Raw genomic sequence first — 23,326 nt, 5'->3', positions numbered from 1 at the left:
AGTGTGGCCAGCAGGTCAAGGGAGGTGATTCTCCCCCTCTATTCTGCTCTTTTGAGACCCTACCTGGAGTACTGTGTACATTTCTGGTGTTTCCAGCATAAGAAGGACATGGAACTGTTGGCACAAGTCCATAGGAGGGCCATGACGTTGATAAGAAGACTGGAGCACCTCCTCTGTGAAGACAGGCTGAGGAAGTTGGGGCTGTTCGGCCTGGAGGAGGTTTTGTGAAGACCTCATAGCAACCTTCCAGTATCTGAATCGGGTCTACAGGAAGGCTGGAGAGGGACCCTTCATCAGGAACTGTACTGATAGCACCAGTAATAATGGGTGCAAATTGAAAGAAGAGAAATTTAGGTTTGATATTAGGAGGGTGCAAGAGTGGTGAGACAGTGGAACAGGTTGTCCATGGAGGTTGTGGATGCCCCAAACCTGACAGTGTTGAAGGCCAGGTCAGATGAGACCTTGAGTGACCTGATCTAGTGGGAGTTGTTCCTCCCCCAGGAGGGGTTGGGACTGGATGATCTTTAAAGTCCATTCCAACTCCTTAACATTCTACGATTTTTTGATTCTTTGTACAAAGTATTTTCTCCAGTAGGTAAGCAGTTTTTTGGCTTGCTTCTGCGCTAACTATGAAGTTGCACTTGTTACATAAAACTTGTTTTCCTTAAACATCTTTAATAATTGAAAATTTACCACTTACTATTTACGAAATACCTTGTTTTTTCCTTGCCATTTTTTCTCGTATATAGTAGTTTGTTGTCAGCAAGCTAGTTGACCAGTAAAACTGCTGGATAATCCTAGATCACTTTACAAAGATTGGCATATTCTCAATCTTCTAATTTTCATATGATAAATCCAAAAGATGAGGAGACTGAGAGTCACTCAACTAAGCCTTCTGGAAATTTAAATAGAAGTTGACATATTAAAATGTACTTATTATTCCTTTAAATGAATTATAACACCTTCCTTTACAACTGAAGGCCTGAACAATTATGTACCATTTTTGTGTAGCATGATTTTGGGTTTTCCCAAACAGAGGGAGGTATTTATTTATGTGTTCATATCCCTTACTGTTATATGTAGCATTTTTCAATTCAACTTGCTGCCTTCCCTTTGACAATAAACCATACTGTGGCTTCTACCAGCATTATTGTTTTTCTGTGTTGCAGAGTAGTGACTTGGGGGCAGCTAAATTGATGAAGCCTTTCAAATGCAGTCACAATTTCAATGCATCTTAGTATTCTCAATTTTGTAATAAATGTACAATCCTGTAATTTTTGTCAGTATTGGAAAACTAGCTCAAATGTCACACTGTTTTCCTATGCTTGTGAGCCAGTTTGCTCTTATTTTCTGTCTTATTTTGGCTTGTAATTGCTTGTCTCTAGGCAGTTGCTCAGAGTTTGGTAACTGGCTAACCTTCATCTCTCATAGTGAAGTCCAAAATACTTCGTGTTGGATGCAATATCAGTGATTAAAAGGTCATATGATACTCCTTAAACTATTTTCTTTAGAACTTCCAATACAATTTCTGATTTTTCTCTCTGTGTCTTATTAACAGATAATTTTATTGTCCTTTTTTGTTTGGGTGTTTGTTTCAGTTTTGGTTTTGTTTTGTAGACATTTATAAATATTCTGTTTTCAGGATGTTCATTTTTTATTAGTTATCAGACTGGTCTGTATGCCTGAAGATTTCTTCAGCTCCAGAAGTATTTTAAACTAATTTCACCTTCCTAACCTTCTTTTGCTCTATACTATCTCTCTTAACTAGAATTCTGGTCACTGATTTCCACCTAGAGTTTTCAACACTCCAGCCATGTGTGTTGACCTTGTAGGTTTCAGTAATGTCAATTATATCAGTTAGCCAATTATAACAATTAGTATCATCTTAATACTTGAAATGTGGCATCATTCCTACTAGAAGTAAGAGCATTGCAGTAAATTCATGTAATCTAAATGCAGAAGAGGTATATTAGGTCATCTAGTCTGTCATATCATCAGAGGGGGATTATACTCTCATACTTTTCTAAAATTGTGTTGACAGTAAAATGCTCAGAGTAATGGTACTTCCATTGTGTCTTTAATTACTACACAAGTATGTTTTCCAGCAGCAAAATACCTTTGTGTGTGTGTGTATGTTTTCTATTGAATTATTAAGTAACTGAACTTTAAGGTATTAGCAATTGTCTTCATCAAACAGAACTGTTTCAGCAGTGTAGTTGTGTATTTTTGTTATTTTTGTGTCTTGTTCTTCTTTTGGCTGATGTGCCTTTTCCTAAAATCCAGTTTATGTGGATGCTTCTAAACAGGAATCTTCTGTGCAACTCTGATAGCTTTTTCTGTTTTTATGAACACCGCTTCCATAAGTGAGTTCACATGTCCTAGCCCGTGGTATTTTCCACTTGAATGTCAAACTGTACTAATTTCATTGTCTTACTCACTGTTGATCCATTATTCTTCTTAGTGTACTGACTTTTTACATCAATATATAATCATATGCCTGGAGAGGAAGAAGAGGGTCATGTACTATCAGAATACCATTTTATTAAAAAGTTGGGAGTTTATGGTGGTATGGGTCCTTTTAATATTTTTTTTAATCCTTGTGTGTGTGTAGATAAAAGTTGTTTCATATATGTGTATTGATAATGTTCTTATCTCACTCTTTTCCATGAAATCAAATTATAATTTCTTCATTTAGTTGTTGACCCAAATTGTTTTCATATATATAAAATAGCTAAAAAGTTACTTTTTTTTTTAATTAAAAATTATTATGGATTAATCATGAATGGTTCAGTGCAAGTCCTTGACATCATGGAACGAGAAGTTACATAGTTGGTCCATATCTCTCTCTCCTTTGGTGCTAGGCATTGAGTTCTCTTGAAGTTGGCAGTTTCTGTGCATGGTTTATCACTAGCTTATACCCCGGCAGCAAGTAAAAGATTGCAACAATTAGTAGTGTGAGTTCTAAAACATAGGACAAGGTTCACAAAATTGTTTTAAATATTAAGCGAGCTTAAATTGAAATAGATAACAGCTCTATTTGCCTTTTTTACCCTTAATTTTAATAGTTATTTCTACATGCAGTGTATAGAGTTGACCTTTTGGTGGAGACCTAGAATGGTCTGCAAACATTTTGGTCATTTTGGTAAAAGCTGCTGACTCATTGAATTCAAGAGGTTAGGCTCCGGGTTGTGTGGTAAGAGGAGAGGCTTGTTAAGACTGTGAAATAGAAGACAGACAAAATACTGTCCAAGTCTTAGAACTTCTTACGAAATACATAAACATGTAGCACAGAATGGAGGTGAGAGAAGTTTGGAGGTATCTCAAGGAAATGACATTATAGGAAAAGGATGCATTTTAATGAAAACTCACTATGTGTGCTGGAAGTGGTTTTTGTATGCCCCCCAAGTAGATGAAAGGGTGCTTTTTTCTTTTCATGATTTGAGACTAGAACATAACATCACTACTCCACTGGAGACTCCTGTGGGACAGGTGTGGTCAGAAAAAGACTGCTAATGCCGTTTGAAGAAAGAGAGTCTGAGTGAGCAATGCTTTGAGACAGTTAACATTCACTGTTTAGTCATAAGATTTTGCACACATTTCCAACCCATTTTTTAATAAAACTTAGCTTGCTATGTTTTAGGTTATTGACTTGAAGTTCTTTGTATATAATTCCTCCTTATCTGTGTTGAAAGCTAGCATGAAAAGCTATGTGATATTGAGTTCATCTACCAGTGTCATGAAAATGAGTATGGGCAAGCCAGAAGTTTCCAATTACAAGAACAACAGAATAACAAGTTATTTCTTTTGTTGTTTCTGTACTTTAAAATATTAAATATGTAATACCAATTTAATTCAGTGCAAGTTTTAGTTTCTGAGTTCAAAACAGAGAAGACACCAAGCAGTGAAAATTGCCTGCAAGTGGGCAATTGTGAATTTTTCTTGAACAAATATGTGATACCTATACCCACCCAAAACCAAAACAAGATAAAACCCACCCAAACAAAGCCCTGAAACACAAGTAAAAATGCAATAATCTCAAAATACTTTATGGAATCTGTGTTCCATGCATCTAAAACTCAAGACTATTCAGTTAGGAAGTACTGTTTAGTGAATTTCTGCTTTTCTCTTTTATTTACTTCTGTCCATCACTTAATATGTAAACATTTACAAGTGTTGAGTATATATGAGAGAACATATATGCCGTCTCTTGTTATTCTCCTGGCTACTAGCCTTTCTGATCGGATATCAAGCTGTTCACTAAAAGCCATTACAACTGTTTCTCAAACAAAATTATTACTTTATTTCTCAACATCGAAAGTGTATCTCCACCCCTACTGCAACTTATACATTCCATATGTATTTACCAATATCTAAAATGTAGTGACTTCATTCTTAAAAGTAGTAAGTTTAATAATCTGCTAAACAAATTTTTTCGAAATCCCCTTTTTCCCACCCTCAAAAAAATTTCCTTGTAGCAAATGAAGGCACAGACTCCCTTGATGTGATGCAAGAGAATCATTTATTATTTATTTCAGGCCTCTATTTATAGAAGAACTAGTTTCATCTTTAACCTATCAACAAGCAATATGTGGCCCTATAAAATTACAGTATGCATATGTCTACCTATCAGCAACTACTATCTATCTTTACACCTGTCAGCTTTCAACATGCTTTCTTCTTTTCTTCAATCATCTTCTTATTCTGGGTCACGTGACCTTTGGCTCCATGCACGTTGTAGACACTTCCTCCCACCTTCTGCCACATTCTCTTCCGTTCTGGCAATGTCCTCTGCTTCGGTAACCCTTTGTGTGCTCGCTCTGGTCACAATCCTCCACATCTCCTCTTATTAATTTTATGGGACTCCTAAGGCCAATCCTTAACTGCATAAACCAGTTTGGTTTGCACTGACATGGAATGCAAGATTGCCAGTTATCTCAGAAGTAGCTTCATGCAGACTAACACCATGAACTGTATTCAGCTAGTGTTCCCACATTAACTTGGTTAAATATGATCACTGCAATGAATTTAGTCCCTGTAATATTCTTATTTTGTGATGTGCATTTGAACTACAGGATTGTTTTTTTCCACTTACATAGTCAACTCTGTAGAATAAGTCATTTTATTTGTATTCGTATATGAAAGTATTTGGCAGTGAAATATTAAAGAGGAAAAAAAGGTTACTTTTTGTATGTGTATGTAAATAAATCCAATTTGGTGACAGATCATGCTTATTTTTAACAATAAAACTGTAAATTGCTATTCTTTCTTTGTTGCCACTGGATGATGTTGCTTTGGAAGATGGTCTCATGACAGTGATTTTTAAAATAATGTTTAAATATTTCTGCTGATCTTGAAGCAGTCAGCAAAGTTGCTTTTTAAAAAGAAAAGAATTTATTCTCCATTACTTTTGATGGCCCTGAGGATTACCGACAGTGAGTGAATTGATGACACCATATGTAACTAGATTTTAAACCATTTCAGACTGGAAAGGATACAATCTTTGCTACCGTATTCCCAAGTTGGAGGCAAACAGAAAAGTGGGGTTTGGGGGAATAGATGCAGCATACAAATACTGAGCAGCAAATCATAAGAGTGTCTGTAGAAAGTAATGTAATTCCACTCTTCTTGTTTACTATTTTGATAAGTGGGAGTAGGGAAAGACAGTGGGAAAAATGAAAGAGGACAGAAGGTGGCTATAGGCTGAAATCTGCTTATGCATGGTATTGGTTGGGATTTTGTTGATATTATGGCTGAGGATGAGTAACACAGGAGGCTTTTAAGGACTAAGTGTTAGTTTCTCTCTGGATTTTATCACAGAATTTCAATGCAGACAAAAGAGGCAGCAAAATAGAAAGCAAAATTATATAAATATAGGGTAGGAACTGACAACTATTTATGTACAAAGCTAGACACAGCTGTTTTGGGAACCCCGTGGGAAATGGATTTACACTGCAGTAAATACATGAAAGGTTGCCTGAATTCTTTTGACTTCCTGTAGTAAACCCAAATTTTCATATTCCTTGTGATCATAGAGTCTGATTGGAGTCAAAACACAGCAGTTGTAATATTGATCTCCCATTGTACAAATGTAATCAGCAGTGGGCATGTTGTGTTATCATATTCAATTTATGAGTACTGGAAAAATGCCAGGGTAACATTTTTGACCTAGTAGTTTCTGTTATCTATACCTGAGGCAGATTCTATATTTTTCTATAATACCAGTTAGTACATCCTTAGGAAGAAAATAATCAAGAACTGACATTATTTTCTAATTTCTTATGTTGTCCTTTCTAATGCAAAGGAAGACAAGATTTTAATCATCACTTAGGATAAACTTCATTTTGTATTTCTTTTTCTTCTCTCAAATCTAATATGTTTCTGTTATACCTCTGTAACTTCAAGGCATCAGTCCTCTCCAGAAGCAGTAAATTGCATTACTTTGAAAATACGATTATAATCTATTGTCTCTTTTAAGGAGGCATCTCTGAAACTTAGGTTTAAAAATTATATATCTGCTCATGTTTTCTTTCCTCAGTACTCCACGATGTATTTCTGGAGAGCCATGAACCAAACCTGCAGCAGATTATAAATAGTCTATTGAGCTTGAAGATAACACCTTACCATATACTGTCAGAGGTGTGATGCAGTTAATACTTATGCCTCTTTCCAAATGCATTAATTTTCTAGTTTGTTTGGGTTTTGATAGATCTGATGCTGTATTTTAGTAGTATTTTTATGACATCTTTTCTTGGTTAAGCCTTCACTACCTTCCTTTGCTTTCTAGAGAAGCTTACCACCAAAATTTTCAAGGCAGTGTTCTCTGTTAGTGTGCAATCCTTTGTCTAGGAAATGCTGAAAACATAAGATTTTCATAAGGAAGTGAAGTAATTAGAAGACTGCTTCTTCTTCTAATCCTATACTTCAGGAAATGTAGTTAAGAAGTTACATATTCCTCTATAAAAAGTATTTCTTAATTTTCCCCTAGCTACTTAAACAGTTTTACTGCTTTCTCCAGAATGTTAAAGAAATTATGTTCATTTGTCATAGGATTCTGGCATATCTGCTTAGTGTCAAGAATGGGTAGGAAGGGCATATGTAAAGCCTGGAAAGACATGGCTGTACTTAGTAGGAGTCACTACTGATGCTGCTGGTTTCACTCTTTTGCATACCTTAAACTAGTTGTGGAAAAAATTGTTCTTAATGAATTAATCCTTCTTTTTAACCTTTAAAGTAGTTTTAGTAAAGCCTTTCATAAAAATATAAGCAATATGGCTCTTTAGTATCTCATATACCAGTCAGAAATGTTAAATGAATGCATTCTCTTTTTTTCTTATATTTTATACCAGACCAAAAATTGTGCAATAACATGTAATTTGAGTGTTGCTCCATTCTTTGTAACAAGTGCCTAATCTTTTGCAAGAATGATAATGCAAATATACAAGAGACAGTATTTAGCAACAGTTTTCATAAGGGTGAATTGTTAAAGGGAAAAAGGAGATGGTAGAACTGTCTGAAAACAAAAATAGCTGATAGAAAGGCAGGAGAAACTGTTGCAAGAATATCTACTGGAAAACTTATGAGCCGTGAGCCAAAACTGATGTCAAAAGCAGTAATGCCTCACTATGATGAATAACCAAGTACGTATCAAGCACTTTTGTACCTAAAATAAAAGCTAGACTTAATATCAAGTCAATTTTTTCAGGCTCTTAAGTATTAATGTCAAAAATCATCTGGTTGATATTTTTCTTACCTGGTAACACAAAGAAATAGAAGAGTCTGGTGGATTCTTGCAGCTGCACTGGTGCAGAAAGCAAGCCATTAAAGACAAGACAATCAATGGTACTCTTGTGAGGAAAACATGATAGTTCTTTTCCTGCATCCAAGCTAGACAAGTACCTACAGAAAGAGTGCATAAAAGTAGCTGGCTAGGTGCCAGCCTAGTGCAGGTTTCATCATTGGGAAAAAAAATAGGTTTTTGAGGGAGGAAAGCCTGCAAAAGAAGGTATGAACTGTCTTTAAAAAAAAATCCTGAAAGCAGGTAGAGACAACCTTCATTAAAGATGTGTTTATGTAGCTGTGAGACATAAACACAACAGCTTCCATGTAAGTGTGGAGATCACTTTTTTATTTGCAATGTACACTTTTTAAATGGAATGTACTTTAAAAATGCTTTGAACATGCAATTCGTAGTTCCATGTTTTTATGGTTTAAGGAACACTGTGATCGTGTTACACCTACCAAAATCCAATAAACTGTTGCTGGGTTTTAAGGGCTTGTGATATATACACAGTTTAAAAAAAGTACTTGCCAGGTTTGAACTTGGCAATTTCCTATTAGTGCTTTCTTTTCTAGTCATCACTTTAATGGATCACTTGAAAAAGATACTCTGGTTGAGGAAGATTCAGAAGTAGGGAAATTCCTTAAAAAGTAGTGAGTTGCAAGAAAATTGCTCCATTTTGCTTTACTATTAAAATTTTGTTTAACAGAGTTTGGGTTTACTAATTGTGAAATGTTTGGCAATATATATGTCAGTACTAGAAATCATTGTTTATCTTTTCTTTCTGTGTTTTGTTCTTGTAAGATTTGTTTTAAACAGAATGTGCTGTGGTTCATGACTTTGATCATTTCTGAGAACAGGTATGCAAGTGAGATTATTCTTTTATACAGGACACTTAAAAAATATGTATAATAGTTTACTAGAGAAACAATTACAGGCCTGTAGTCTGTCTGTTATTATATTACTTCATAATACCATGAATACTGTTTCCTCGCCCAAATTATGTGAAATAGGAACACCAGCCTTCTCTTGGAAGTCAGAATTTCAAGGATGTGGTGGCATAAATAGTAAACTCATTTGGGAATATGTTTTGGAAGGCATTTGTATAGAATATTAATCAGCTACTCACAGAGTACTAGACTTAAAGTTATGTAATACTGTTTTGGTACTGGTTTTGTCTTCCAGTGGCCACAACCCCCCAACACTGTAGAACTCTAGATCATGAAACTTCTTGTATTCACTAGAAATATTAATTGGTTATAACCTTGTGAAAATAGCTGTCTGGCTTTTTCTTTACAGATAACTTTTTTGGTTTATTCTTTGAAAGGTACAGTACCTACTAAATCATAAGGAAACCTTAGAAGAAACCAGTTACCTATTCTAATTTTTTAATGCATTTGGAGTACTAATCTGTCTAAAAATGTATTTCTAAAGTACCTGTGATGCTTTCATTATCTCTTGAATTCCATTCAGTTTATAAATACAACTGAATATAATCTTAACCAAGTAACTTCTGGCTTGGCTTACCAAAAATGTTGAGTTGAATTGACATGGTGCAAGATTAATTACCTTGAGAAACTGTAATTGACATTTTGATTTCATTTGGAGCTAATATGCTTTATTTTGTATTTGTGATTTCCTGAGTGTATATACAGTTACAACTGGTAAGTGGACACAAGGTCACTTCTAAAGCTTTAGTGTCTACTCATGTCTGAAGATGTAAAATAGCATATTTCTTATGGGAGTTTTCAAAGAAAGGAAGGGAGAATCAGAATATTTGAACTGGATATCAGAAATATTTTCCAGATTATGAAACATAATGAAATTATTGTTTCAGATATTTAAACTGAGAGTACCAAAAAGTGGTATGTGTCTTGTAGAAATGAGGAGGCAGATAAACTAAGTAACGTAGTAGATCTTTTGCATTTTCTTCCACAGTTTTAAAAATAATTTGCTACAAATTTTGAACTATCCTTTTTTAGCTCTTCCAAAAATCAGTTTAACATTTGTCATGTCATTCTGTGCAGTGGAATTTCAGCCAGGACTGTTATGATCGGAATATTAATTCCACAAAAGTTTTTAAAGATAACTGTGAATATTGCCACAATGTTGGCTTTAATTGGTTTTGTTTGCATTGTCTGTGGGTTTCATGTTACTACTTAGTTCCTCCTATTGAGTATCTGCACTTTTCACTATTTTTCCCAGATTTTTTTCTTGCACTTTTCAAGACAGAGTTCATATTTTAATTTTTATAAGTCTGTTAATGCATTTTTATTTTCTTCCTGGAGATAACAATTATTTAGTGTCCACAGGTTTTATTAATGTGCTGTTTACTGTCTGATTCGTAGTTTAGCCAAGTCAGTTCATCCATCTCTATTAGCTAGTGAAGAAGCACAGAGTATTGAGCCATACCAACAAATTCAAAACACAGATGATCACTGAAAGTAAGATTTATGGTACTGAAAGCAAGACAGACTACGTAAAAATCAGAAGAGCAAGTGCAAATATTTCTGAATAATCTGACCACATGGAGCATGCTTATCTCATATGTATTGCATCAGTATAACTCCAACTCAGTCATTGTGAAATTAAACACTTTTTTACATGAATAGTATTTAGTCTGACCATAAATGTAGTTCCACTTTTGTGGAAGTGCAGTGCATCTATATTAGCAGACACACAATGATTTAAAAAAAAAACCTGCTAGCAGATGGTGTCCAACAAAGACCACTATTGTTTCAGTATGAGATGCTTCGAATGTTCTGGGCATTTAGCCCAGACACAGCCATTTTTCCTGTAGTATGTGATCAGGCAATAACAAAAAGAATTAAAATAGAGGTGTCAGTACATATAAAAATATTTTTATAACTTAATATATCTAACTAGTCAGTGGCAATTATTAAACCAAGTTAAATTAACAAAACTGATAGGATCATTCTTTTTACATTTTCTTGTCTCTCCAAACAATTCTGCCTTCCAGGAAAAATGAGTTTGGAAAGTTAAGCTACCTGCTGGTACTGTTTAAATGCCCACAGATAACATAACTCAAGCTGCCTGGTGCCCGAAAATAACTCAAGCTGCCTGGTGCCCGAGTGTTAGGGCAATCAACAGGAACAATAAAAATCTGTTCAAACAGAAAATCCACAAATCCCAAGGATTTGGAACCTCACTATGGATTTTCCACAAATTTTACTGTTTTCATCAGAATCACAGCTTTTATTTTAAAGGTGAACTGCAAAGCTGAAAAGAAAATTGAGTTAATAAAATATGTACTAAATCCCCTGCTCTCCTTTTGCAGCCTCCTAACTGGAGCCGTCTGCCACATATGTTTTAAGTTTTTCTTTTTATTAAAAAAAAAGGCAACAACAAACTCTGTGTTTGAATATCATCTAATACTTACTTACTGATTTCAAGAATAAATTTCCATTCATCTCAGTATTGTCTACTAACTTTGAAGAATTCCTTAAATCCATTAATTTGTTCTCTTCAAGTGAAATGTCGACCATCCCTCAACTTAGTCTTACCCACTTTCTTTTTTCTGCATTTAACTTTTTAGGATATGAACTCTTGAGAATACAGTACTTTTAGGATAAATATTTGGTACAGCAAGCTTGAACAAGGAGTTACTGTCAATTTTAGTTTACAACCATGAAAGTATTTTTAGATTTCAAATTGAAATAATCAGATGGACTCTCACAACTGTTGTGAAAATGTGATTTTTGGTAACTTAAGTGACATGAGAGAATTTCATACAAACATTTCAACTGACATTCCTTATTTGAGAATATTTAGTGATAATCATTAGTAGTTCAGTGAAAACAGGAATAGGAATTTACTGACTATCAGTAAATGAAAACCAGATACCAAAATGCTAATAATGATAAAAGAGAAGTAACTAATACTCCAGTATAAATTTTGAAGTAAAAAATTATAAATATGTATTATTTTTTATGTTGTTATGCATTGACTTTATGATAGAAAGGAGATTTTTTTTTAATATAAGGGAAAAGCATCATTGAAGAACTATGAGACACATTCTCTGTGTCCCAGTGATCTTTGTTATTTTACCAGTGAATAACAGGAGCAATGCAAAAAATGAAACAGGAGATGCACCCTAGTAAAAAGAATATTGGTAATTTTTTTTATTTTACATTATTCTGGTAAGACTACTTCTTTCTATGATCTTTATCTTTTTCTTTATAATATTCTTTTTCTTCACTGACTGTCAATAAATGTTCTTTGCCATTAATTTTAGTAAGAAAGTGAAAACTTTTAAAAGGAGAGGGCATCCTTTGATTTCTAAGTGCAGATATCATCATTATTTTAACCATCTGTCTGACTTTATAAGCACTGAGTTATATTGGTTTTCTAGTAGACTTTAGTATTTTTAGCTTCTTCTATGATTGTAAATTCAAAACAGCTTAGAGAACATATTATTTAATCCTGAGAGCCTTTGGGACAAATAGACTCCTATCAACTCTGAGGCTTTTTCACAAAACAAAGTTCACCCTTAATGTTTCTATACTTAATTAAAACTGCTGTTGAAAGCATTGTTATGATGCCAAGTGACTGTTGTGTTCCACGGGTAGGGATGAACTAGACCAGTTACTAACTTTTTATTTTTTAACCCAAATGAGCACTATGCAGGTCATAGAAATACTTCATTAGTGTTACAGCTGAACTGGTTTTCTTGTCTATTTAATGGAACTCCTCTCTACTAAGAATAACTTGCATTACTTTATAGAGTGTAAAACACTATACATTGATAGTATGTGAGGTATATTATATAGTATATTATTTAAGCAATAGTAAAACAGTTGCATTATTCAGAAGTATTTTTAAATCAAGTACTATATTTACACAATAAAAATATTATCTTACCTAACAAAGTGTTTTTATTTTACAAATAAGTGCCCTCTATAGCCCTCTACTGATCAAATTAATGTCAGTGGTGGCATTGTTGCAAGAACTGAACTGTTCTTGGGATACTAAATGTAAAAATTCAGCTGGTAAGGACAAAAACTTAATTGACTGAAGCCTAAAAGGATGAAAATTGCAGGATACTTCTTGACTGAAGCACTTATACATGAGATAAGCTGCATAGTAACTTGCACCTATCTTACAAATGCTTAAATATAAGGTTAGCTTTTCTTATATGCTTACAAATAGTTATTTGGAAATGTTTCAGCCTCAACATTTAAGTCTATGTGATACAGTTAATAAATAGTCTTGCCAATTTATTTTTTTTTAGCATTTTGTTTTGTTTCATTTTGAGATACAGATATAATACATTAAACTGTACTTAGAATAATTCAGTAGAATTATTTATATATAAAGCAGAGTATAAAACTGGAGGATTGGAGATTGCACTTATAACAGAAATAATAACTTGGTTGCTTATGCCAATCTGTTATCATTGTGCGATGGCTACTAGAATAAATCTAATGTTGATCATCATTAGATAGATTTGATACAAATAATTATTATTATTAGTCAATTAGACCTTTCCTTTTTAAAATCAGATTAAAAGTTGTCAATTACACCTAGGACTGAAATGATCATCTGAAGTAGACTTTTATTATGCCATATGATTCAGGTCCAGTTTGAGATCTACTGCAAAAATGAAACATCTTTGCTTATTTGATTTCATTTTTGAGATGTGCTTTAGCTCAACTTAGAAATACTCTTTATTCAGTGTAAAGAGGTATCAAAATGTTTTTTCTGGCTCATATGTAGTCCATGCTTAATTGCTATATAGATGTGGGATACTAATGTGAGAAGTATTTTGGAGGTATTCTTTTTTCACGTGAGAAGGCAATGAGTAATAGGAAGAGATTAGAGATTAAGCTACTTCGTAAGAATATGAAATCAGTCTGGAGTATGGAGCAGATCAACTCAAATATTCTTCTGTAAAATAACCTAGAGCTGAGATGGTCCTTGTAGAACTCTAAATAATGGACCTCACTTTTTGTTATAATAATAATAATAATGCTATAGAAACTATCACTCTAATTTTATTAATTCTTTTGTTGTAGTCTTAACGTGAAGCTAATTTGTTGCTGATTTTTGTAACTCATATAGTTGAAATAAAAAGATCAGATGTATAGAATATACTAAACACTGAAATAAAAGTTTGATCACACTGTGGGAAGCTGGGGGAGTGTTTCTGCTTTTGTATACATTGGTGTAATTAATTCTGTAGTCTTCAGGCATTTTCTGGATAACTGCGTCAGCTGTGGCGTGAGTATATTAACTGTTCAGAATGGAAGAAGTTCACATGGGTCCTAAATGATGAGTCAGGCTTTAACTTATTTCAAAATCAATCTATTAATTATTAATCTCCTTCATTATTTAACCATTCATGAATTACATAAAAATTAGAATGCTTTTCCTTTTTGTTTTTTGTTTTACCATTTTATATCTCACAGTTGTTCCTTTCAAAGTTATATCAAGCTTTTACAGTTAAATAAAAAAGAGGAGGATGTTTCTTGGAGCTGCAAAAAAACCCCTCCATTAAGAAACAGAAAATGACAGGTCACTTTTTGTGAGGAATGTTTTTATATAGGAGATATTTAATCAAAAAATTAATTTAAAAAACAAATACATTTATGCACCCTTAGACATGGACCTCTCCAGTACTGAAAATAGCACTCCTTGCTAATGTTCTACTAAGTCAAAGTAATAAATGTCAGATTTCTAGAAGTCATAACTGATTTAAGAATAAACTATGCTGGATTAGATCAAAGATCAGTTTAGCCAAATGTCCTGTCTCTGACAGTGGCCAGAAGCAGGTCAGGTGTAATTTACTACTGGGGAACTTTTCCTGTTTCCCACAATCTGAAGTTTGAGACTTATTTAGTCAGAAAGTTCATTTGACCTGTTCTGTTTAGTACTTCTGGTGTATTTTTCTTCTGTGACTAGATCTAGCTGCTTTGAACCTGTTGGTCAGTGTGGTGTCTTGTAGCAGTACATTCCTCAATTTAATTGTAAGCAGTGTGGACAATTTCCTTTTACTTATTTTAAATCTTGCAGTTTCATTTTATACCAACAAGTCCTTGTCATGAGAAAATAGCAAATAACATCCATAGCTTATGTTCTGCTGAAGATACTTCTGTTCTGTGTTTGTTTGGATATCAGGTCTCCATTTACATTCTAATTCACCTTCCATACAAAATGTCCATATCCAGTATCTCTAAATCACATCCTCTCTCTAATATCTAGATTCAGATTCATGAACAAACTTCAGAAGGGGTGAGACATGAGGGATCTCTTCTTTCACTGGACAGCCAGAGGGACTTGATGGCCCATTCTCTCCAAAATCCCAGTTGAAAGTGATCTGCTCCTTCTGCCAGCTTATTTAGATAGAGGGGATCATGAAATTAAGGCAAGGGGTTCTTAAAAAGTCCTCTTAACCACCCTGTTCTAATACAGAAGCAGGTGTAGACTGAGCAAGCGTTCCTTGACTGGTGAGTGAGCTAGATAGTTTTTCAAGAGACAGAGAATTCCCAAAATGTTACTTGGCTTATTGTGACTGCATTCTACCAAGCATCTCTGAAGATTAATTCTCTGAAGTGCTGTGTTTACTGTGTATGTCTGAGTTTTCTGTCTTAAACAGGAAAAGAGAAGCAAGGAGCAGGGTGCTGCTACCAGAGCGTCTCATCCAGCCCTTACCTAGTACTCTCTGTCTTTAGAAGTCCCTCAGGAATATGATGTAAGCCCGAGAAATTGTTCTGAAATGGAAATCCTGGCTTTTTACTTTCCCAGAGTGTCCTACATCTCTACCCTGTCACATCATGCACATGTGGTCCCTTCATGTGACAAAAGAGGGCTTGGGAAAAGCAGAGCTCCAGCTAGTTTCTTTTCTTGCTGCCAGAAAAATTTATTCCAGTCTGCTGTCTCTTGTTGGGATCAGAGGAGCCCCCAGAAGAGGGGGCAGCCAGGAAGGATCCTCAGGCAGGATGAATCACCCTGTTGGATCCTTCGGAAAGGGTACGGGTTTGTTAGTTTTGAGTGAGGCTCAGTGATTGCTTCTAGACTTGAAACATTCTGCAAAACAGTCTTTAAACTGACATTAAGTTGATGACATTTTTATGTATAAAAAAGCAGCTTTCTGTAAAGTTGAGGTTCGAGAAAAATTATTTTCTCTTCAGCGATCTGCTCATTTCAAGTCTTAGTAAAAAGAGAAAATCTGTAATTGCTTGTGCAGGAACACACTAGGTAGATTCTGTAGAATATTTAGCTGATTTTTCAGACATTTTGGATTAATCCTGCATGCACCTCAGGATATACTTAACTTCAAGCCTTATTTTATGTTATTAGAGCTACTAACTACTGTGTAGTTGTAGTAACAACTGTCAGTTGTAGTTTGCAGTAGCAAATCATTTGAATATGATTTGTTTGTTTAAAATATCTATTGTATAGAGAGTGCAGAGCAGACTCACTTTGGAATAATGTTCCCATTTCATAATAGGGGAGAATGCTAAAATCTAGAAATGTCTAGGCCAAGTAATTCTATGAAAGATTTTTTTTCAAGATTGTCTTTTTCTAATGTGGCTCTTCACTATAATTACAAATAAAATGAAGTTGACTGTTTTATTTAAGGTTGTTTCTATGACAGAATATACTGTTTTGCATAGACAGGTGATATGGCAGGTCAGAAAACAGTGCTGTATGTCTGTGGTGAGTAAATTTTCAGTGTCTGATAGGTTTTTATGGAAGCCATTTGGTGATCTCATCAACAAGTCTGTTGTTTCATTACTATCAAATTCAGTGTTTGTGATTAAATCAGCAGAATGGAGAACATGAAGGGAGTGCTGTTCACTTTGCAATCATTTCCATCTGTTATAAATTTTTGTCAGATGTTGGGAAACAGCAGGCAAAACTCAGAGCAAGTGTTTTATCCAATTTCCAAGAAATTGTGATATGTAGTTGGTGTATACTATGGTCTTAGTTTAATCTGTCCATTTAGTTGTTGAATATCTTATGGCACACCTGTGTTAATAGAGTACATAGAAAGCTATTTCTGTCATTCCTCACATTATTTTCCTTTGAAGACTCTGATGCTGATATAAATATTTTGGTACTTAGTAGTTATAAGCACTGATGACACTTTTCATAAAATAGAGAGTCAGGGTGAGACTTACAGAGGAAAATCTCCATTAGGCATATGCTGTTACCTGAAGTGTGTTTGCCTCCATTGATGATGTAGGAATCTGCAATTGGAATTGGCTGGCCAATGGCCAGTACCATTTGCCTCAGAGAAGTGGGAGAGCAATCCATCAGCTGACTTATACTTCAGGGCATGAAGTATTCTGTTTCTTCTGAAATTTGATTTTCATGTTAACTGTTCTACATAGATGTCTCAAGTTTTCATGTAAGCATCTGAGATACTTTTAATAATGTAAAGGTTTTTGTTACAAAGAAATTGTCTGAAAAAAATTCTGTGATCTCATCTGAAAAGTGAAAAATATTTTATCTTTTTTTTTCTAAATTACTGAAGTTTTACTGAGTGTCTCCTTGACCTAGAAATTAGAAGTCTGCAGTATTTGTGGTTTTACTACCCTTTTCCATGTTTCTTCTGTCTCATTTTCTTCTGAAATGAATAATTCCGTTTTTCTCTATATTCATGTCAGGGGTCATTTTTCATGATGGGAATAATCTTTGTCATCCTTTCTGAAGTTTCCTCTATTACTTTGTTGGCTGTTTTGACGTGGAATATCCAATTTTATTTATAGTGTTCTAAAGTGAGCAATACTGGCTGTCTGTTGTAGAGCCACTATAATACTTTTTTATGTATTCTCCTTAATAAATGTGCATTTTGTGTTATTGTTTTCCACAACTACATAATATTAGACATTTTCATTGAGTTGTCAATAGTAAAGTTCAGAGGCTTTTCATGAACTCATTCTGTTACTTTATAGCTGTGTAAAGTGTACCAGGACTTCATTCTGCAGAGTCTCCTTCAATTTTCTCATATAATTTAATTAGATTTTCTGAGAACCTGACTGTGGATTTTTGTTCAATTTTCCATTCCTGAGTTAAAACCATGAGAAATCACCATGTTTTGTCTGGTTTTAGCTGAGTTCCTGATTTTGGATCTTCCGGAAATCCATCTCACTCTATTTTTTCAGATTTATTTAACCTGAAGTATTAACTTTGCTGTACTGAAAGGTAATTGCTTATTCTTGTCTTAGTTTGGCTAATTTTTTTCACTGTGTACTTTGTTTTCATCCACTTCTCACCATTTGCTCAGTCTTTTTAAAATGCTCGTCATAAAGGTTTTTCGAATATCTAAAGCTGCTCATCTTGTTGTCCTTTACTTTGTTCATCCACACCTTCACCAACACATAGGAATGAAACTTCTAGATTAGTGAGAAAACAGAGACTCGCTGTTCAAGATGATGTTTATTTTATTTGTTACTGAAAACAGCTCACCAGAAGCTGTCATGACGTTTACTGTGCAGTCCTTAGTCATCCCTCTTGTGCTTAAGGTACCATGTTTGTTGCTACCTGTTCACCTGATACGACATTGTTTTTAAGGTGAGTTAGTGGAACAGCCATTCCTGAGTTCCTTCCCAGGGTTGAATTCTGGAGCTTTATCATGATTTAGTTGGTTGTTATCTCCCCTTGTGACACCTCTGTCTCTGGTCTTGTCTCATTTTAATGTCCAAATTGAATCAGGTCCTTAGAGAGTTGTCTCCCTAGAATCTTCTTTTGAGAAAGCTGACACAAATCAGTAATTTATCTTATCAGCAGTAATTTTGTTTTACTTTATTAGTCCCTTTAATCCCATGTGACCTCTTTCTCCTTCTATGTTTTCTTGTTTTACTTAATCACTTTAGCATTAAACCTTCAGCTATTTCCTTTTTAAAATTCATCATAACCCCTTTTATGCATCCTCTAACATATGATCTTCTACAGTCTATTCTAACAGACCTAGCTGAAGTATACAGATAGAAAATTATCTAGTTTAATAAAATTTTAAAACTTGTTAGTCACACTATTTAATTCTTTGTCTTTCTGGTCTCTTTTTTTTTTTGTGCGCTTTGCATTGCAGCCAATACTTTTGTTCTGTTTTCCTTTACACCCATGCTACTTCTAAAGCATTTAGTATTTTTATCTAAGATATTAGAACTTGTTTGACTTTTCAGGTGAACGTACACTTCTACACTTCATGAAGTTATGGATTTGATTTGCTTCCCCTAAGATAGTAGAACAATGTAAAACAGTGATGTAGATAAGAATTTATGAATAATAAAGACAATTAGTGGCTAAGAGAAAAATATGTTGAATTGTTTTACTAAGAGATTCTGATGAAGTAACCTGTCTTTAGGTATTTCCTTTTTTCTAGGCTAAATGTTAATGATAAAATTTATTCTGGATTAATCTGAAGGAAATGGTTAAAACTAAGGAGAGGAAAATATAGAACAAGAACTGAAAAATAGGTAAGCAGTTGATTAAAAGAGAACATATGCTTATTTTCGAAAGCTATTGTTTTGGGTCAAATTGATAGGATAGTTCTAATTTCAGGTTTTCAGTAATACTTTAAATATTAAAAAAAAGCCCACCACAGTTTCTCAAAAGAAGCTTGTAAATAGTATGAAGTTGGAAAGTTATGTTAACGCAATGGGAACATCCTCATAAAAAATTGGATAATCTCAAAAGCTCTAATGATAGAAATAGGGTGAAAGAGTCATAGGATCATGCAGTAAGGAACAAAACCAAGAATTCATCCCTCAGGCTGTCACTCAGAAGTGACAGAGGAGGAGGAAAACCTCTTAATTACAACAGCTGTGAGTGACCAATGTGGTGTGTTATTACAAAAACCAAAAAAAGAAAACATGTTTTTATCAGTCATTGAGCTAGGCATTTCCAATCCAGGTAGATTTAGCATGGATCTAGATGAGAGATACTGTCAGTCTCCTCCACTCTTTCTGTTTTTGTTTAACAGTTGTTGACTATCTTCCATTAAGCAAAGTTAGGTTTTTCTCTTAAACTGGGAAAATTTAGGGTCTCCTATCTGTTCCAGAATCTGCTGTGAACATAGAAGGTTCAGATAGTGCATAAAATCAGCCTTAATATATGATATGTGATATATGATACATGTCTTTATATATCCCTAGTGCATACATCTGCATTTTCTGGCAGTGTAGCTGGTGGCTGAACAATGTAAGCAAAGAAAGTTTGTAGCGAAAGCTAATACTTTTATTAAGCAAACTATGAAAGAAAAATAAACTAGCTGAAGAAGAGCACGTGTCCTGAAACCTGTGGCGGTTTTTTCCCCCCCTACATCTGTCTTAGATACCGTAATAAGATGTATTGCTTCTCCTTTAATATCATCTTGTACAAGTTTATACTTCATGCTTAGCCTATGGGCCCTGCTGTTTTACTGAGCTTCTCCCAGTAAAATGGCAATATTCTTCAGTCTCAGCCTGAGAATTTGTTGCACAGTACTGACACTGTTGACACACCATGTAGCTTATAGTCCGGTATGCATAATTACATTAAAATATAGTACCAGTTCTCTGAAGCTTTTATAATGTGATGCACCTATTCACACTCAGGTTTATGGAAATTAAAAGACAGTAGTGATTGCCCATATAGTCTTTAATAAATATGCCAGTCCTATTAGATTTCATCATTGAAATCTTTCCATAATCCTAAGAAAAGGAGCAGTTTTGAGCTTTTGCATAGCAAAGCAAGTATGATCATATGGTGACTTACCTCAAAGTCAGAGTTACTGTTTATTTCTGTAATCAATTCTCTTTTCTTTTGCCAGAGTGAAGTGAATAGAATATAAAACATCTCCTTTTTGAATTAAATTACTTTGTCAGTTTCGAAGACTCTTAGTTATTTTCAGAAAGACACCTTTAGTACATGGCACTTAGAAAAATTGCATTCATTTAACTTAAAGTATTTGACTAAATTTCCAAGTGATTTTATTCTTTATTAATTAAGTATTAGTTCCTGATCAAAAATACAAAGTAAAAAATATTAGAAAGCTGAAGCATGGAATATATGTCATTAAGAAAAGAACTGCAGAAGACCCCAATATTAAGATAAAAGTATATTGAAATATAAAGCTTTATTTCTGGTACAAATAAAACCTGACAGATGGAAGAGCTCCTTTAGTAAACAAGCACTACTAAGTGCGTTTTGCCAGCACTTTATTCAAGTCAAAAATCAACTGAGCTTGAATCAGTAAAATGGCTAAGGTACCAAAACTGTAACAACACTGTAACGAGTTTTTGGATCTACACTTGCTCACAGCTCATCAGCTGAGGACACAGTGTAGCAATTGTGTGTGCGCTCACTTATGAGTTAGACCCTTAGTGACAAATGAAGACAAGAGTTTTGTTATTAACCTTTAGTCTTGTGTGCAAGCCACTTCTTCCTATTGCGTTTCATAGGGATGGAATCTTGATCCACCAAAGTCTGCTTTCAGTAGGAAGATTAAGGTCAAGCAGTCTTCATCAGATTGTGTGTGGAGTTTGTCTAGCCATATGCATATGTCTAGGTTCTTAGGGTGTTCGAGCTTTGTATGACTTGTGACATTAATCTCTGAAACAGTCATAGGCTTGGAGTTAAGAAACTTTTGCAGTTTATGTATTGAAATAATTAATTAATATAATCTTTTAACCTTGAGATCATAGAAAATGGAAGAAGGTTTTTCAGACCAATACTTCTGTGTTGTCTGAGGCCTGCTTCACCATGAAGTACATAAAACTGCAAATAAGTCATGAAGATACTTTTGCTGTGTTGGAGTTAAGAAAAGGTACTGTTCAGCCATTAGGTGCAAGCAAAATTGTTTTTTTATTCACTTTATTGCTGACTTAGAGATTACTAGTAAAATAGTTCCTGTCAGTCCTATCAAACTGTTCACAGCCCTATCAAACTAAGCCACTACTGAAACAGAAATTCAAATGGAATCCTAGATTTGATTTCACTGTAAATTTTCTACATAAAATAATTTTATTCTTCTGAGTAGAATCTGAAAATTCTGGACTTATGAACCATTTAGCTAGATCTTTTTCAGTCTTCTACAGAGGAAGGTTACACCTGCTCTGGAAGTACCTCTCTGTGTTGAGGGAGGGAGAGCAGCTCCCAGGTGGCAGGAAGTGTCAAGAGGAGGAAGAAGCAGGAAGCAAGAGGAAGAGGAGAGCCTTCAGTGTAGCACTGGAACCGAGGAATCAGTGGGACAAGGATGGAGCAGAGAGAGCTAAGCCTTTGTAGCAACAGAAACTTTCCAAGGACAGCAGGCAACTACCTAATTGATTACAAACCAACAGCTATATTATATGAAACCTGAATGCAAATTTACAACATGCAAAAGGGCAGGTACAGACTTGGTACTTGGTACAGATTCTTACTTGGACTCTGCTCTGCCTTATCAGTTTGACATTTTCCTGTTTACCAAGTCAGGAACCATTTCTACTTCTGTTCCAGTAAATGACTGTAGTATGGCTTTCCTATCAGCCAGTTTTTATGGCTTCCTCTTAAGCATGAAGCGTTTTTGGATTGCCTTTCTTATCAACCTAAATTGGCAAAATGTGCCTAGGAATAAAAAGTTTCAGAAGTGTAGAGCCTATATAAAGAACCAAGTCCTTTATTTGCCTAGTACTGATCATACAGGGGCTTGAAAAAAACATTTTGGAATTAGTCTTTCTAGGAATTAAGACCTGTGTTCTGTACAAAAACCTGTTTCCATTGGGAAAAACAAGGAGGTGGGGAGCTGAGTAGTTGTCATTAGCTAGTTCATTGTTAATGCTGCAGTAGTGTTTGGATAACTAAGCATAAGAGTAAATGGGTCCCTGTTACAGGAAAACTGGTATGCTAGGCTCTGTTACTAAGTATCATTTGTAACTCCCTCTCACTGTGTTGCTATCACTGTCTGACACTCTAAATATTTTAAACATACTTTCATTGGCCTGTGTTGTTCCTACCATGCAACTTCCGTAAGAAAATGTTGCAGTATACTAGATTTGTATTGTAATACAGCTTGCTTACCATACTATTCCCAATTTCTAGAAAAGCAGTCAAGTTACCTCGATTAAAAATGTCTCTTTATCTTCCCCTATGATTTTCTTCTTGGGATAGAAAAGTAGAACTGTAGTCTTACGAAAAAGCTGTTAATGTAGCTTAGTGTAGTTTCCGCCATTCTGTTGAAAATGAAGACCTACTGCTGTGGTTGACTGTTTGAATAAATTTACAGTGACAGTCTTCTTTTGCTAGTGCTTTTCACAGACTCTGTATTTGTGCGTACATACAAATGAAAATGAAATGAAAGAGGGGTCATCACCCCCCAGTTCCAAGTCTTTCCTTAAAAAGGGCTGTTATGTTGTAAATATTACAGATGAGAATTGAGGTACATAAAACAACTGCAGGGACATGTTTGCATGTCATGTTCCTGCATTGTAATAATTTCTGCTGTTCACTGACTGTGGTGAATACTAAATCAACCAGACCTTAATTGAAAATAAAATTTTTTTTAAAAGTGCAAAATATATATTCTAACACCAGAAAATTTGAAGCAGTTATCAATTCTTTTAC

The 23,326-nt window shown here is 34.5% G+C and overlaps 1 protein-coding gene across 1 annotated transcript in view; it reads left to right on the top strand.

Moving 5' to 3' along the window:
- CWC27 (CWC27 spliceosome associated cyclophilin) overlaps positions 1 to 23,326 on the top strand; it is a 93,321-nt gene that overhangs the window by 41,956 nt on the left and 28,039 nt on the right. The window lies entirely within an intron of this gene.

This window comes from Manacus vitellinus, unplaced genomic scaffold, assembly GCF_001715985.3.
Source record: "Manacus vitellinus isolate BGI_N305 unplaced genomic scaffold, ASM171598v3 scaffold_18_pilon, whole genome shotgun sequence".
Lineage (NCBI taxonomy): Eukaryota > Metazoa > Chordata > Aves > Passeriformes > Pipridae > Manacus > Manacus vitellinus.
The sequence above is the reverse complement of the archived record's forward strand: the minus strand, read 5'-3'. Positions and strand labels throughout refer to the sequence as shown.